Source organism: Delphinus delphis, chromosome 19 (genome assembly GCF_949987515.2).
Source record: "Delphinus delphis chromosome 19, mDelDel1.2, whole genome shotgun sequence".
Classification (NCBI taxonomy): domain Eukaryota; kingdom Metazoa; phylum Chordata; class Mammalia; order Artiodactyla; family Delphinidae; genus Delphinus; species Delphinus delphis.
In genome coordinates this window covers 55,602,359-55,615,634 of record NC_082701.1, presented here as the reverse complement: position 1 = coordinate 55,615,634, position 13,276 = coordinate 55,602,359, and positions in this window count along the sequence as shown.

Here is a 13,276-nt window from a genome sequence, read left to right as displayed (position 1 = left end):
TAATACCATCACCTTGGGGGTTGGGTTCCAACATGAATTACGGAGGGAAGGAAACATTCAGTCCATAGCACAATGTGTCATTGGCCGTGTATACAGTGTAGAAACCTTTAGGATTCGATAATGAGGTATATGGTGGTGCTGGTGGGTTGTCAAGAGTTTGTGTCCTTGTCTCCACTATCTTGTTCCAACTAATTATATTTTGTTATAGACACAATTTCTGCCTGGGGTTTGGGGCTGAGTAATACAATCCAGTTGAATTTTCTTGACATATTAATTCACAAATATAGAAAGGTCTACTTCGTGTGAGGTGAAGTTTGCTCTTCTGTGGATGGGAAAATCACTCTAAAGCAAGAATAGAAATATTGTGTGAAAAAAAGTGCATTTTGGTGTAGATTGTCATCTCCTCTATCTCCTAAAACAAACCAAAGTACTCAGAACTGTTCAAACCTTTTAAATGGATAGGTTTCTGAGCTGGAGGACAATCCTCTGGGAATATTCTTGGTACATCATTGTTTGTGAAGGAGCTCAGGACACACTGCACCTTGGTACCTTGAAAATCTTAAGCCCAAGGAGTTTGAGAAAAGCAGGAAGCTCACTGTGACCTTCTCCCCAACCCTTCTGCCCTGAAACAGGTCATAAAACTCCCATGTGGAAGGTTCCTTCCCTGTACTGGGAGGAAAGAAGACGTTCTTATAGCCAGAGCTGAGGAATGTGGGGCTGAGAAGGCTGTGTAAACAAACCTTGTTAAACTCAGCCGTATCCTTCTAGTTACTTCTTCACCATTTACTACCCCTAGTCCACCCCCTTTGTCTTGTCCATTCTTCACAGATGTAGTGTTTCTTTGTCTAAAGGGTATAAAAGGGCTCTGGACACGTCTTTGGGTCTTCATTCTCTTGTGGAGGCTACCATGGACGTGTGAAAATTCAGTAAAATGTCTATGCTTTTCTTCTGTTTATCTGTCTTTGTCAGTTTAACTTTCAGACCCAACCAGGAACCCTAGAGTGTCGAGAAAAACTTTTTCTTCCCCATCCATTTGCAATCTTGTGTAAATAGTTCCATCTAAGTTTTAAATCTGAGTCTTGATTCTAGAGACATGTACACTTTGGTAAAGTCGATGGTCAGTGTCTGGGTTATAAGCAGAAGCTGTGAGTGTGAAAAAGAAGTTTCCCTTGACTGGCTCTGGTCAAAGGCCATGACTTTGTAGTCAGTTAGTTAGACCTTTGGCAATAGATCTGATTATCTTCTTAATGACCGACATAATCAGACCCTTTACTGATAAAGTCACTGCTTTGTGCTCAACCATACTAAGAGTAGAAGAAAAAAAAAGATTGATCCTTTTGGTGAAGACTAATCTGTGCCCGTAAAATATGGAGTCTTTGGGGAAGCGGGGAGGTGACATGATTCCATTTCAATAGTCTGCTCACACCAAAGCCTTGAACAGTCCTGTTACTGGAGTTTGAATAACAGGTACAAAGTTATTCAGTGTGAGAAGCGCCTTCATGACTTGAGTACTTCAGCAACGAGAAACTGTTTGTTTTTTCAATCAATACAAAGAGACAGATAAATTCAAGTAATGTCATAAGTTCCACCACTGGGAAGAGAATCTCTTTTAGTCTAGAGAGGTGGCATGTTTAAGACCAAGGTATTATCACAGAGTGGAAATAAAACCAATCTTTCCGGTAATTTAGGGTCAATTCCCCCATGTCTAAAATTGAGTCCTTTCCGTTTCCAAAATTCTATGAAGCTGAGAGTGTGTTTTAGCAAATGTGCTCCTATAATGGCGTAACTTACAAACTAGAGGTTTGTGGCTTTCAGTTAGCGGACCTTCATTATTGGATGGTCCCTGATGGCTGGCCAACTGATTGTGGATATTACCAAGTCTACTCTGACCTCTCAGACTGAGAGTTGCTGCTTTGCTCTGGAATAAAGTGGGGATGTCTGCACTTTGAACTGGGCTCTGCAAGTACAAATTCACTTAACAAAATAAGAGGACACACAGTCCTATAGATGTTTATTCTGACCCTTGCAACCAACCCCTCTTTTCAGCACCCCTTTCAACACTGTTGTGAAAACAGCAAGGTGATTGCCAAGTTCAGTTGACTTCCATGATGTCATAAATGGAAAGACCTGTGAATTGCTCCATTGCTAGACATTAAGGCAGGGAATGATGTCATTCCTTAAAAATAAATAAGCATAACCTAATGTCTTTTTATTAATAGTCGACTAATTGCTGCATCAGAAGAAGGAAATCTTTGTAGACGAGAGTGAGACTGCCCCTGACATCATACCCACAGCACAAGAGGAAACTTATTCTCTGGGTGCGCATACACACACACACGTGCACACAGGGGAAATGGCTTCTTAAATAATGAATCCCCAGATAGCGCTGCAGTACACATGGATGGGGTGTCAGTGATCTGATTGGCTCACAGCTGGAAAAAATTAGACTGAAAAATGACAGAATGGTACGATGTGACACATACTGAAAGTGCTGGCTTGGGAGGCACCTCTGTTCTGAGAATGAACCCTCTTGCTGTCACGGGGAGCCTGTCATTTCAGACCCCACAGCTGAGTACATTTTACCTGAGGTCTCTCGTGTGTTTGTTCAAGTGTGATGACACAAGTGCAAAGTCTTGGTAAAGTGCAGTTTTGTTGAAGGACAAGAGAATCAATGAAAAAAAATTCATCAATAGGGAAAATTTAGAAGTCAAGGGGCTACAGAAAAATCAGATTATCCAGGTATTATGATGCTTAAGTATTTATGGCTTAGCAGCTGACATTTTTCGTATCAATACAGCATGTTTTTTCCCCAGGAGATTGAATTTGTGCCTTTCTCATCTACTCTGAATGTGTTTTTGCAATGATTTCTGTAGCACTAGGGAAAAAAATAAGAAAAGGTCTTTTCACGACTTCTGGAATGTGTCCATCATATTTCCTATGGACACACATCATAAAATACTTGCTAGGATTAAAATACATGATTCACTGTTAATGGAAACACAGTCCCACGTGCATTACCATATATAATGTTGAAGGCAAGGTGCCTCTGATTTTCAACCTGGATTTTCTTATGCTACATAAAATCAACAGGCATATCAGGTAGGGTGACATCCCCAGCCGGGTCATTGCCCTATAGGAGAAAGAGGTCAGGATGCTGTCGCCAAGGGAAAGCAGTCTTGTTAATGTCCTTACAACTGTGGGTAAGCCATGCTTCTAGGTAACATTTCGCCTTGGCTAGCTTTTAATCTTGAGCCACAACTGAGGATTTATGAGTTAAACAGAATACATAACTTATCAGAAGAGCGTGAAACCATTCTTATGGCCCCTCTTGCTCAGGGACTGTAAACACAAACAATAGCTAACCTCTCCCACCACATCGCAGAGCTGAAATGGCCCCATTGAGATTACTACCACCCATCGTGCATAATGTAGGGTGACCACGCTGACGTGGTGAGTCCCGACCAGAGCACCATTTATAACTAGACACACGATAGATGCCTCCACGGTGATGCGGAGAAAAGGATAATAGTGAAAAACAGAATGAAGAGGGAGGGAGAAAACCTGGTTAGAGAATGCCCTCAAACCACCTTGCATGGCACCCCAGCAGCGTGTTGGGAAGAGCACTGAACTTGAGAATCTGTTAATCATAATTAATAATGATCCTGCAATCCCACTCCTGGGCATATATCTGGAGAAAACCGTAATTAGAAAAGATCCACGCACCCCAGTTTTCATTGCAGCACTATTTACAATAGCCAAGATATGGAAGCAACCTAAATGTCCATTGACAGAGGAATGGATAAAGAAGATGTGGTACATATATACAATGGAATACTACTCAGCCATAAAAAAGAATGAAATAATGCCATTTGCAGCAACATGGGTGGACTTGGAGGGTGTTATGCTAAGTGAAATAACTCAGAGAAAGACAAATACTGCATGTTATCACATATGTGAAATCTAAAATATGATACAAAGGAACTTATTTACAAAACAAAAACACTTACAGACGTGAAAACTTACAGTTACCAAAGGGGAAAGGTGGGGGAGAGGGATAAATTAGGAGTTTGGGATTAACAGATATATATTACAATATATAAAATAGATAACCAACAGAGACCTACTGTAAAGCACACGGAATGATAGTATTTTGTAATAACCTATATGGAAAAGAATCTGAAAGAAATATATATATATATTCAGTCATATATGTATGACTGAATCACTTTGCTGTACACCTGAAACTAACACAACATTGTAAATCAACTACACTTCATTAAAAATAAATAAATAAAAACATAAAACCACCCAAATTATTATTAACATCAGTAATAGTTGGGAGTCAGGGAAATACGTTCAGTGTGCTCTCAGAGTGTGACCCCGTTGTTAGAAATGGAAATCCTCAGGCTCCATTAGTATCAGAATCAGAAACTTTGGGGATAGGGCCCAGGGATGCGAGTATTAACAAACCCTCCTGGTAATTCTGACTCACGCTCAAGTTTGAGAACCACTGGTCTAGGAAACCTCCGGAAGCTCAGCCAGTCAGTACTCACACTTTGTGAATGCAGTTCTTCGACGGTCCCATTGTCCCCCCCTCGTTCCTCCTGCTCTGGTCACACCCTTCTTGATCACGGTTGAAGCCATGAAAGGCCCCTGCAAGTAGGAAAGAGATGCTTTGCACTGCTTAATAGCTGTGGGACTTTGGGCAAACACAGCCACTTTCTGTGCCTCCGTTTCTATATCTGCAGAATGAGATGTTGACGTAGGAGATCTCCAGTATCCCTTTAGAGCTAATACTATAGGGCTATGAACTGTCAGTGCTATTACTCTAAACCCTAAATATGGACCACTCACGGCTCTCATGAGGCATGTTATTTTGAGGCATTCAAAAGATAAAGGGGGGTCTGATAATACTCCTGAAGATAGCAGCACAATGAACCATGGAAGCCTTGTAGATAAGACCCTTAGCCCAAATGCCTGTGACATCACTCTCTGAGGACAGGGAAAGTGATACATCACAAAAAATACACATCCAGGCTTATCCATCTGCGTTCTTGAGGCACACACTCCAGATAGTGTATTAACGCTGCTAAAGGTGACAAGTTCCCCGCATGGTTATCCTCAGGTCACTATTGAACGATTAAATGGTTAAGTCCAGGTGAATAAGTATGATAATGAGGGTTCATAATAGATTTGTTCAGTAATAACACGTAATAATAAACATGAGACTCAAACCACTGGAAAAGATTTTGGAAACCAGATGGTGTATGCATTTGATAGGACAGATAGCTTCAGGCTCATTTGATTACTTTGTTTTATTTAAAAAAATTTTTTAGGTCTTTTTATGGAAAATTTAAAACAGATGAAAAGTAAATACAATAGAATACTGAACCAGTGTTTAGGACAAAGGCTGTCGTCAGGAAACGTGCAAAACAGTGAGGGCTGGAGAATGAGGAGGTGAGAGAGTAAACTGAGAAATGGGAGGACAGAGAGTGTCAGGACCTAAATGCCCTCCTTGTCGAGGATGGAGAGAAACTTTGTGAGGTTGTGCTCTGCCTTGGCCTCGGCCTGACTCACGTTCAGGTGGGGGTCAAGCCCTGATAATAGCGCGGACATGGGATGAGCACTGACCACTCTTTTGAACCCCTCACTCACTTCTACCGGCAGCGCAACAGTACACGAGGCACTGATTGTATCCTATCGTGTAGGCGGGTAACTGAGACCCGGAGGGCTAGTACGGGGCAGGGTGGGGATTTGAATCCTGGCAGGCAGCTTCTGGAGCCTGTGTGGCAGAGCTTTTCCACAGAACTGCCTCTTCACCTTGGAGAGATTCCAGGCCAGTCCCCTCATTTTACAGATCAAGGAGAAGGGGGAGGAGGCAGCTCCCTGCTGACAGATAAGTCTCTCAACTTGTACTGGGCAATCCATAAAATAAAATAAAAATGCTGATGCCCCACCCGAGACAAATTAAATGCAGATCTCAAAGGAATAGGGCCTGGGCATGCTTTGAAGCTCTCCAGATGATTCTAATGTGCAGACAAGATTGAGAAACTCCTGATAGCGGAAGGGGCCTGGGGTGTCATCTGTCATGTGCTTTGAAATCTCAGCTCTGCCGTTGGCATCTCCTCACCTGTTCTCCAGGGAATATCTTTTCATTTAGGTGATTATAGCACAGATAATCTTTCGAAGACTTCTGCCACATTGCAGGTATTCTACAAATTATAGTTACTCTCCCTACTGTTAGCTGTTGACATATCCCAAGTTAGAACAATAGATTTTATTTTACTTTGTTTTCCAATAACCTTAGTATATGATATCCAGCATTCTGAGCTTCAGTAGCACTCTGGAGTAAAACTAACATATTAAAGGAACAGACTGTGGTGATCTATAAAATTCAACCACATTAACAAGGATAGTGAACATCATTGCCCTCCAGATGTCTTACATTTGTGCTTAGTTAAAATCCATTCTGACCACACGGAGAAGCTTATGTGCCTTTTTTGTTTGGGTTTTTTTTTTTCCCCCCTAAAGTATATCTGTGTGAATTGGCCTTTCTTGAAGAGGCTAGTTAAGCACGGCAAGGCTTAAGATAACGTGTTCTCTGCCTTCTGTGATGTGAAGGGCTTTCGACAGTTGTGAAGCCGACACATTTTTTCATTCTCTGGATCCACAGAGGGCTCACCAAAGAGCCATGCGTGGCCTGGCACGGAAAGGAAAGTTTTCAGTCTTCAGTATGCTGGATGCACTCCAAGGCTGGAGTGGCCTTTACCTGCCTGCCTGACTTCGCTTGGTCTCTTCCGACTCGTATGTAGTAATTCTTTTGATTCCCCAATTCCAAAGGACCCTGTGTCCAGAGTGATTTTGTCCCACCTAACTTGGGCTGAACTTTGGCTGAAACTCCCAGTCCCTGTGAGTCTGTAAAGCTTCCTCCTTGTGGGAGAGAGAACATTTTCTCACCAAATCACTGCTCTCAAAACAAACTCTGGACCGGAAGCCCTTTGCCTGATGACTCTCCGTCCACCCCCAGCTGTGATGCTCTCCTGGCGGCTGACCTCCTCCTGCTTCTGCCCTGTAGACGTTGTGTGTGTCTCATTTCACTCCCAAGAGGGGTTCTACTTCATTGGTGTTAAAGTGATCACTCTAGAGAGTTTATATAATATTCCACTTTCCAAAAATCCATCTTTGATTCCTAAGCACCTACCTTCACCAAGCTGCAGAGCAGGAAGAGGCTGAGGCCGGGGCGTATACCGTTCTCTCTGTCTCGAGAGAATGGATAGAAGTGTCAGCCAGGCTACGTGACTTACCAAAGACCCAGGGGGCTATTCCATGGTGAGAACAGTACCCACTTCGAGTGTTCTGATGCTGCCCCTAAGATCTTTACTTTTATTGTTTAATTTTATTTGTGAAAAATTCAAAGCTTTTTCACAACGGAAAATTTTAAGCACAGATAAAAATAGATTAGTATGTGAATCCCAGGTACCCAAATTTAACAACTATCAGTGATGGTTGGTCAATTTTGACATTATCCTCAACATTTCATCTATACCCTAACTCACTTTTCTCTCTCCCATATTGATCTGATGCAAATCCTAGACATTACACTATTTCATGCATAACCATTTATAAAGTTCCTGTAAAAAATAAAATACTCTTTTTAAAAACCATAACCCCATAACCACCATAATAGTGTAACACATAAAAAACACACGATACTTCTCTGGTGGTCTCAAATGTGTGTCGACTTAAAAAAATGCACAACTTGAGAGCTGTGAGTTCAGTTTTATTTGGGGCAAAATGAGAACTGCAGCCCGGGAGACAGCACTTCAGAGAGCTCTGAGGAACTGCTCCAGAGAGGCAGCGGGGAAGGTCAGGATAGATGTGATTTGGGGGGAGGGGGGAGGGGAGTCCATGCGATCGAGCACATATTATTCTGCAGCAGGTTTCTGCTAGTCACGAGGAGCAGTCGTCACCATGAAGGATTTTGGTGCTTTTCTAGATCCGAGGAGATACAAGAACTGGGCTCATAAAATCGGCTCCTGAAAATATTTAACTCTCTGAAGACCTGTTCTGCCAGTTTTTCCCAGAGCACAGAGCGCCTCATTTCTGCTCTCCACCCTGAATTCCTTTGGGGGGGGGGGGCGGGTGTTGAAAGTCAGCAGCTGCAGAGCACATGATTTAATCCTGGTAGAGGTAGATGGCAAGGGCCAGTGGCGAGTGCCGATTTGTAGTCGACGTATGCAATTTTCACATTTTCAGTTGCCACATACGTGTCATTATTGTTCACAATATTTTGATAGGACCATTACTTTAAAGTATTAAGAAATGTGAGATATAGTATATCTGGGGTTTAAAATCTAGTTGAAGGACCAGAATGAAAGGTACCAATAACGTAAGAGGTGTAAAGAAGAACGTTATAGATACTGTTTTACATACGTTACATATATGTAATACATCACATATATGTAGTACATCAGACAGCAGGATCAACACAGAATACTATGCCCAGGAAAGAAGAGGAAGGGGGTATAATTTGAACAGGGCCTTGACAGTTAGGATTCAGACAGGTAAAATTTAAAAGGGCAAATACGGAGTTGGGATGTGACTAAAATCTCAGAAGCAAAACATACCAGACCTATTGACGCGATGGTGAAGAGAAGTTTTACCACAGCAGAAGTTTTATACCTTTACAACAAGATACCGAATAATAATATTAGATATTTATGTTGGATCTGATTCAGCAAGTGCTTCAATATCAAACTCAGGGTTTACAGCTTTGCATGCACTGGGGAGCCCTTGAAGGCCTTTGAGCTATTGTAAAGGCAATTTAGCTTCATGGATAACAGCAAAACAGGAATGTAACATTTTGTCATTATTACATAAAATAAATTGAAGCAGAAGTAAGCCCTATCTATCTCCACACCACTATCAGAAAATATAATTAGGGGAAAAAAGTATCATTTAAATGATAGCCAGCAACACACAGTAGTTATTAAGATTTTTCCAGGGACATTCTAACATCATTTGTCAACGGACATCAAATTAAATTGGGAAAAAAAAGAACATGACTAGCTTATGTCTCCAGGAAAGATATTTGAAGTTGTTTATTGAAGTGGAATTCAATCTCCATAATTTTGTGGCTCCCTCCTTTCAGCCATAATAATTCATCTCTATAATTAAAGCCTAATGAAGCAAACAGTTTCTTCTCTTCCTAATCAACTTCATCTGTGTGAGTGGCCAACATTAAAATAGAATCTTTCCAGTAAGTGGATTCAGTGCCCTTAGTTTAAAAAAAAAAGGAAAGAAAGAAAAAAAAGAAATTCTTCTCTTTCTTTTGAAATTTTACATTTTACCCCCATTAATTAGCTTTATTTCCTTAAGAATGCTAGGATGTCATAAAGAGTACTAGGAGGGTTTCCTGATAACCTCCAAAACTAGAACAAAGCTAGATTATTATTAAATTAATCGATCTGCTTGAAATCAAAGACCTTACGGTGTCACCCATGATCTATCGAGGGCATTCATTCCCTTGCGTGCTCTGTCATTTAATAATGCTGAGGATGGTAAAGAAAGAAGGTGAAATTTACATCTTTGCATCATCATTTAAAATTTAAATACCTCTTAGAAATGTAAGACCTGAAGCCACTATCTGCTAATGTCTTTGGACGTGATTAGCAGACATCCAGCTGGGACCAAAAAGAAAATTCAGGCCAGGCTCCTGTCAAAATGAAGGCCCCACCAGGAGAAGATTTTGCAGAGTAAAGCCATCAAGGACAACTTTTTCAGTCCCTATAGCATCAGATGGAGCCAGCCAGTGAAGTCGCTTCAAAGCTGGCCCCTTCCCCGTGGGCAGACGTGCCGGGGATCGCCAAGCCCAAGTGGCTAGTATTTCTGCTAGAAAATGGTGTATTGTTGAAATCATTGTAAATAACGTTCTAAATACACTGCTTTGCAGATAACAATCTCCTTTATGATGGAGCCTCAACAGCGAAGTTCTTAAACTGGTGCTCGTGGCCTCAATGTGGCCACAGTTGTGGTCTCTTTACCCAACATTATGATTCTTGAAAAGCTCAAACCAGCGTTTAAAATAAAAAAAAGATATTTCACAGAAAGATACGCATTTCCAGCTTATCTTGGAAACTGGGAAGATGTGATAAAGCTGGCCCTACTTTCCCACATGGTAGTGACGGGGTTCCTAGGAGCAGTCACCCTCTTTGGAAAGGGCAGTGTTCCCCATTCCTCCTGGGCTCTCAGTGCCTCCCTCCCCTGAGACTGTGTTGATCTTGGGTGGCCTCAGCCTGCAGCGGCTTGAAGCAGGGTTTCAGTTCCCGGCCAGTGATTGAGGTCGGGTCGTGGTGGTGAGAGCACCAAACCCAGGCCACTAGACCAGTGGTCAGTGACAAGGCCCTGGCCCTACGGCTCTGCAGAAAAAGAATTCTCACAAAGACTGAAAGTAGTGAAACAAGTATTTATTAAGAGAAAAAAAGAGTATAGTACGTGTGGATAGACACACGGGCAGGCTCAGAGAGGGAGTCGTACCTTCGTGGCAGTTTAAATCACTTATATGTGGCATTTCTTCCATGTTTCCGTCGACCGATCATTTTGATTTGCCTGGTTCCAAGTCTGTATTTGGTATATCAGGATTTTCCCGTGCATGCGCGCGCATCTCTTAGCCAAGATGGATTCTACTAAAGACGCCTATGGGTAGACTTAGCCACTTAGCATCACTCCCCTTTTGACCTCCAAGGAGCCTTTCTGAGCATGTTTAGTTGGGGAGGTCTCCTGACTTCAAGAATGAGGAATATATGGTCTTTTGTCTTCTATCTGGGCAGGGCCCAGCCGTCCTCTCTCAACTGTCCTGTTATTTCTGTCTCGGAGTATTGGTCCACAAGGAACAAACTCAAACCGTTTGCCCTGGGGGCCCATCTGTCTCCTGCCTCGGTGTGACTCACCACTATCATTGCCCTTGAACTGCTTTCTTTTTCTTCTAGTAGAGAAATATTTTCCTGGATCCCTGTCTCCATAGAAAGAGGGGCACATCAAGACAACTAAGGGGAACAGCTGACTTTTCCTACACCCTACCTGCCTTGTTCACTCAAGTTCCCAGCCCGCCCACCCTGCCCCGACCCTCCCGTAGGCACTGGAAGTTCTTATTTATTTATTTTTCTACCGAAGTATAGTTGATTGACAATGTCGTGCTGGTTTCTCGTGTACAGCAAGATGGTTCATTTATACATGTATATATTCTTTTTCATATTCTTTTCCATTATAGCTTATTATAGGGTATTGAATATAGTTCCCTGCGCTATTCAGTAGGACCTTGTTGTTTATGTGTTTTATGTATATTAGCTTGCATCCTAAACATCTAATCCTAAACATCTAATTTATCCCTTACCCCCCCTTTTCCCCTTTGGTAACAATAGGCTTGTTATCTCTGTCTGTGAGTCTGTTTTGTAAATGGGTTCATTTGCGTCATTATTTTAGATTCCACATGTAAGTGATATCATACTGTATTTATCTTTCTCTTTCTGACTTCATTTAGTATGATAATCTCTAGGTCCATCCATGTTGCTGCAGAAGGCTTTATTTCATTCTGTTTATGGCTGAGTAATATTCCATTGTGTGTATATATGTACCACATCCTCTTTATCCATTCCTCTGCCGATGGACATTTGGGCTGCTTCCATGTCTTGGCTGTTGTAAGCAGACACTGGAGTTTTTAACCCTGCCTCAAGAACTTGTAAGGGAGGAAAACATTTTCCTCAGCCATGTTAGGGACCCTGGTTTGGTTTGAAAATTAAACCAACAAAGACAGCTTAACAGGAGAAAGGCATACACATTTATTTAATATAAGTTTTACGTGACACAGAAGCCTTCATAAGACAATGAAGACCCGAAGAAACAGTTAAGCCTGAGTATTTTTTTTTTTTTTTTTTTTTTTTGTGGTATGCGGGCCTCTCACTGCTGTGGCCTCTCCCGTTGCGGAGCACAGGCTCCGGACGCGCAGGCCCAGCGGCCATGGCTCACGGGCCCAGCCGCTCCGCGGCATGTGGGATCTTCCCGGACCGGGGCACGAACCTGTGTCCCCTGCATCGGCAGGCGGACTCTCAACCACTGTGCCACCAGGGAAGCCCCAAGCCTGAGTATTTTTATGCCAGGTTTGATGGAAAGTGGGCAGCTGTATGGAAATATGAGTTAAGTGTAGTAGACTGGGGGAAACTAAGAAAGGCTTGTTTGAGAAACTCTTCTCAGCACCCCTTGGTCTTCAGAGATAGGGATGTTCCTTTCCTCCAGGTGTAGGGAGGGCACCTCTCACATGAGGGTTTTGTATGACCTGTTTCAGGGGAGAAGGGTGGAGCCGGGAGAGAAGGTCAAAGTGGTCTTCCTTCTGTAGTTTTCTCAGTTAAAAAACAAAATTTAGGGCTTCCCTGGTGGCGCAGTGGTTGGGAGTCCGCCTGCCGATGTAGGGGTCGCGGGTTCGTGCACTGGTCCGGGAAGATCCCACATGCCGTGGAGCGGCTGGGCCCGTGAGCCATGGCCACTGAGCCTGCGCGTCCGGAGCCTGTGCTCCTCAACAGGAGAGGCCACAGCAGTGAGAGTCTCGCGTACCGCAAAAAAACAGAACAAAACAAAACAAAATTCAACTGAGTAAAGATTAAAGATCTTATTGGCTTTATTCAACAATCCATCCCACCTAGCGAACAGGAAGGAGCTCTGAGGAGCTGTACAAAATGAGAGACTTTTACAGGCAGAAGGAGCGGGAACAAGGAAGTTGTACTTGGCAGAAAAGCAGGTTGGTTGCTGCAAGGTCACTTTCCTTTAAGGGATGCAGGGGTCCAGCCGGCAGGTGACCTCATTGGTGCTGATCAGGGGATTCCTGATTCCCTGGTTTAAGGTTCCATTTCTGGGAGAGGCAAGCCTCAGTTTGATGATGTGGGGTTTAGCATGAGTGACTCCATTTGGGGCTTACTGTCTTGTTTCTCCCACCTCATACTTCTTCAGCTTAAACGATTCAATATGCCAAGGTGCTATATTTGGGGTAGTATGACCTGAACCCCATCAATGGCAGTTGAATTCTTTGGGGATGGTTTCCAGTCAGGCAGATAAAGGGAGTTCAGAAAAATTCTCTTCCTCAGCTGTTGATTCTCAAATGTCTTCAGCTCAAAATAATCCTTATGCCACTGTGACTTATTCAGAGCCCCTTCAAGAACTTCCTGGGAGAGAGTGGTGAGGTTACAGAGAGTAACAAGATAGTGCGAGCCATGCTGTGGAGGGAGGG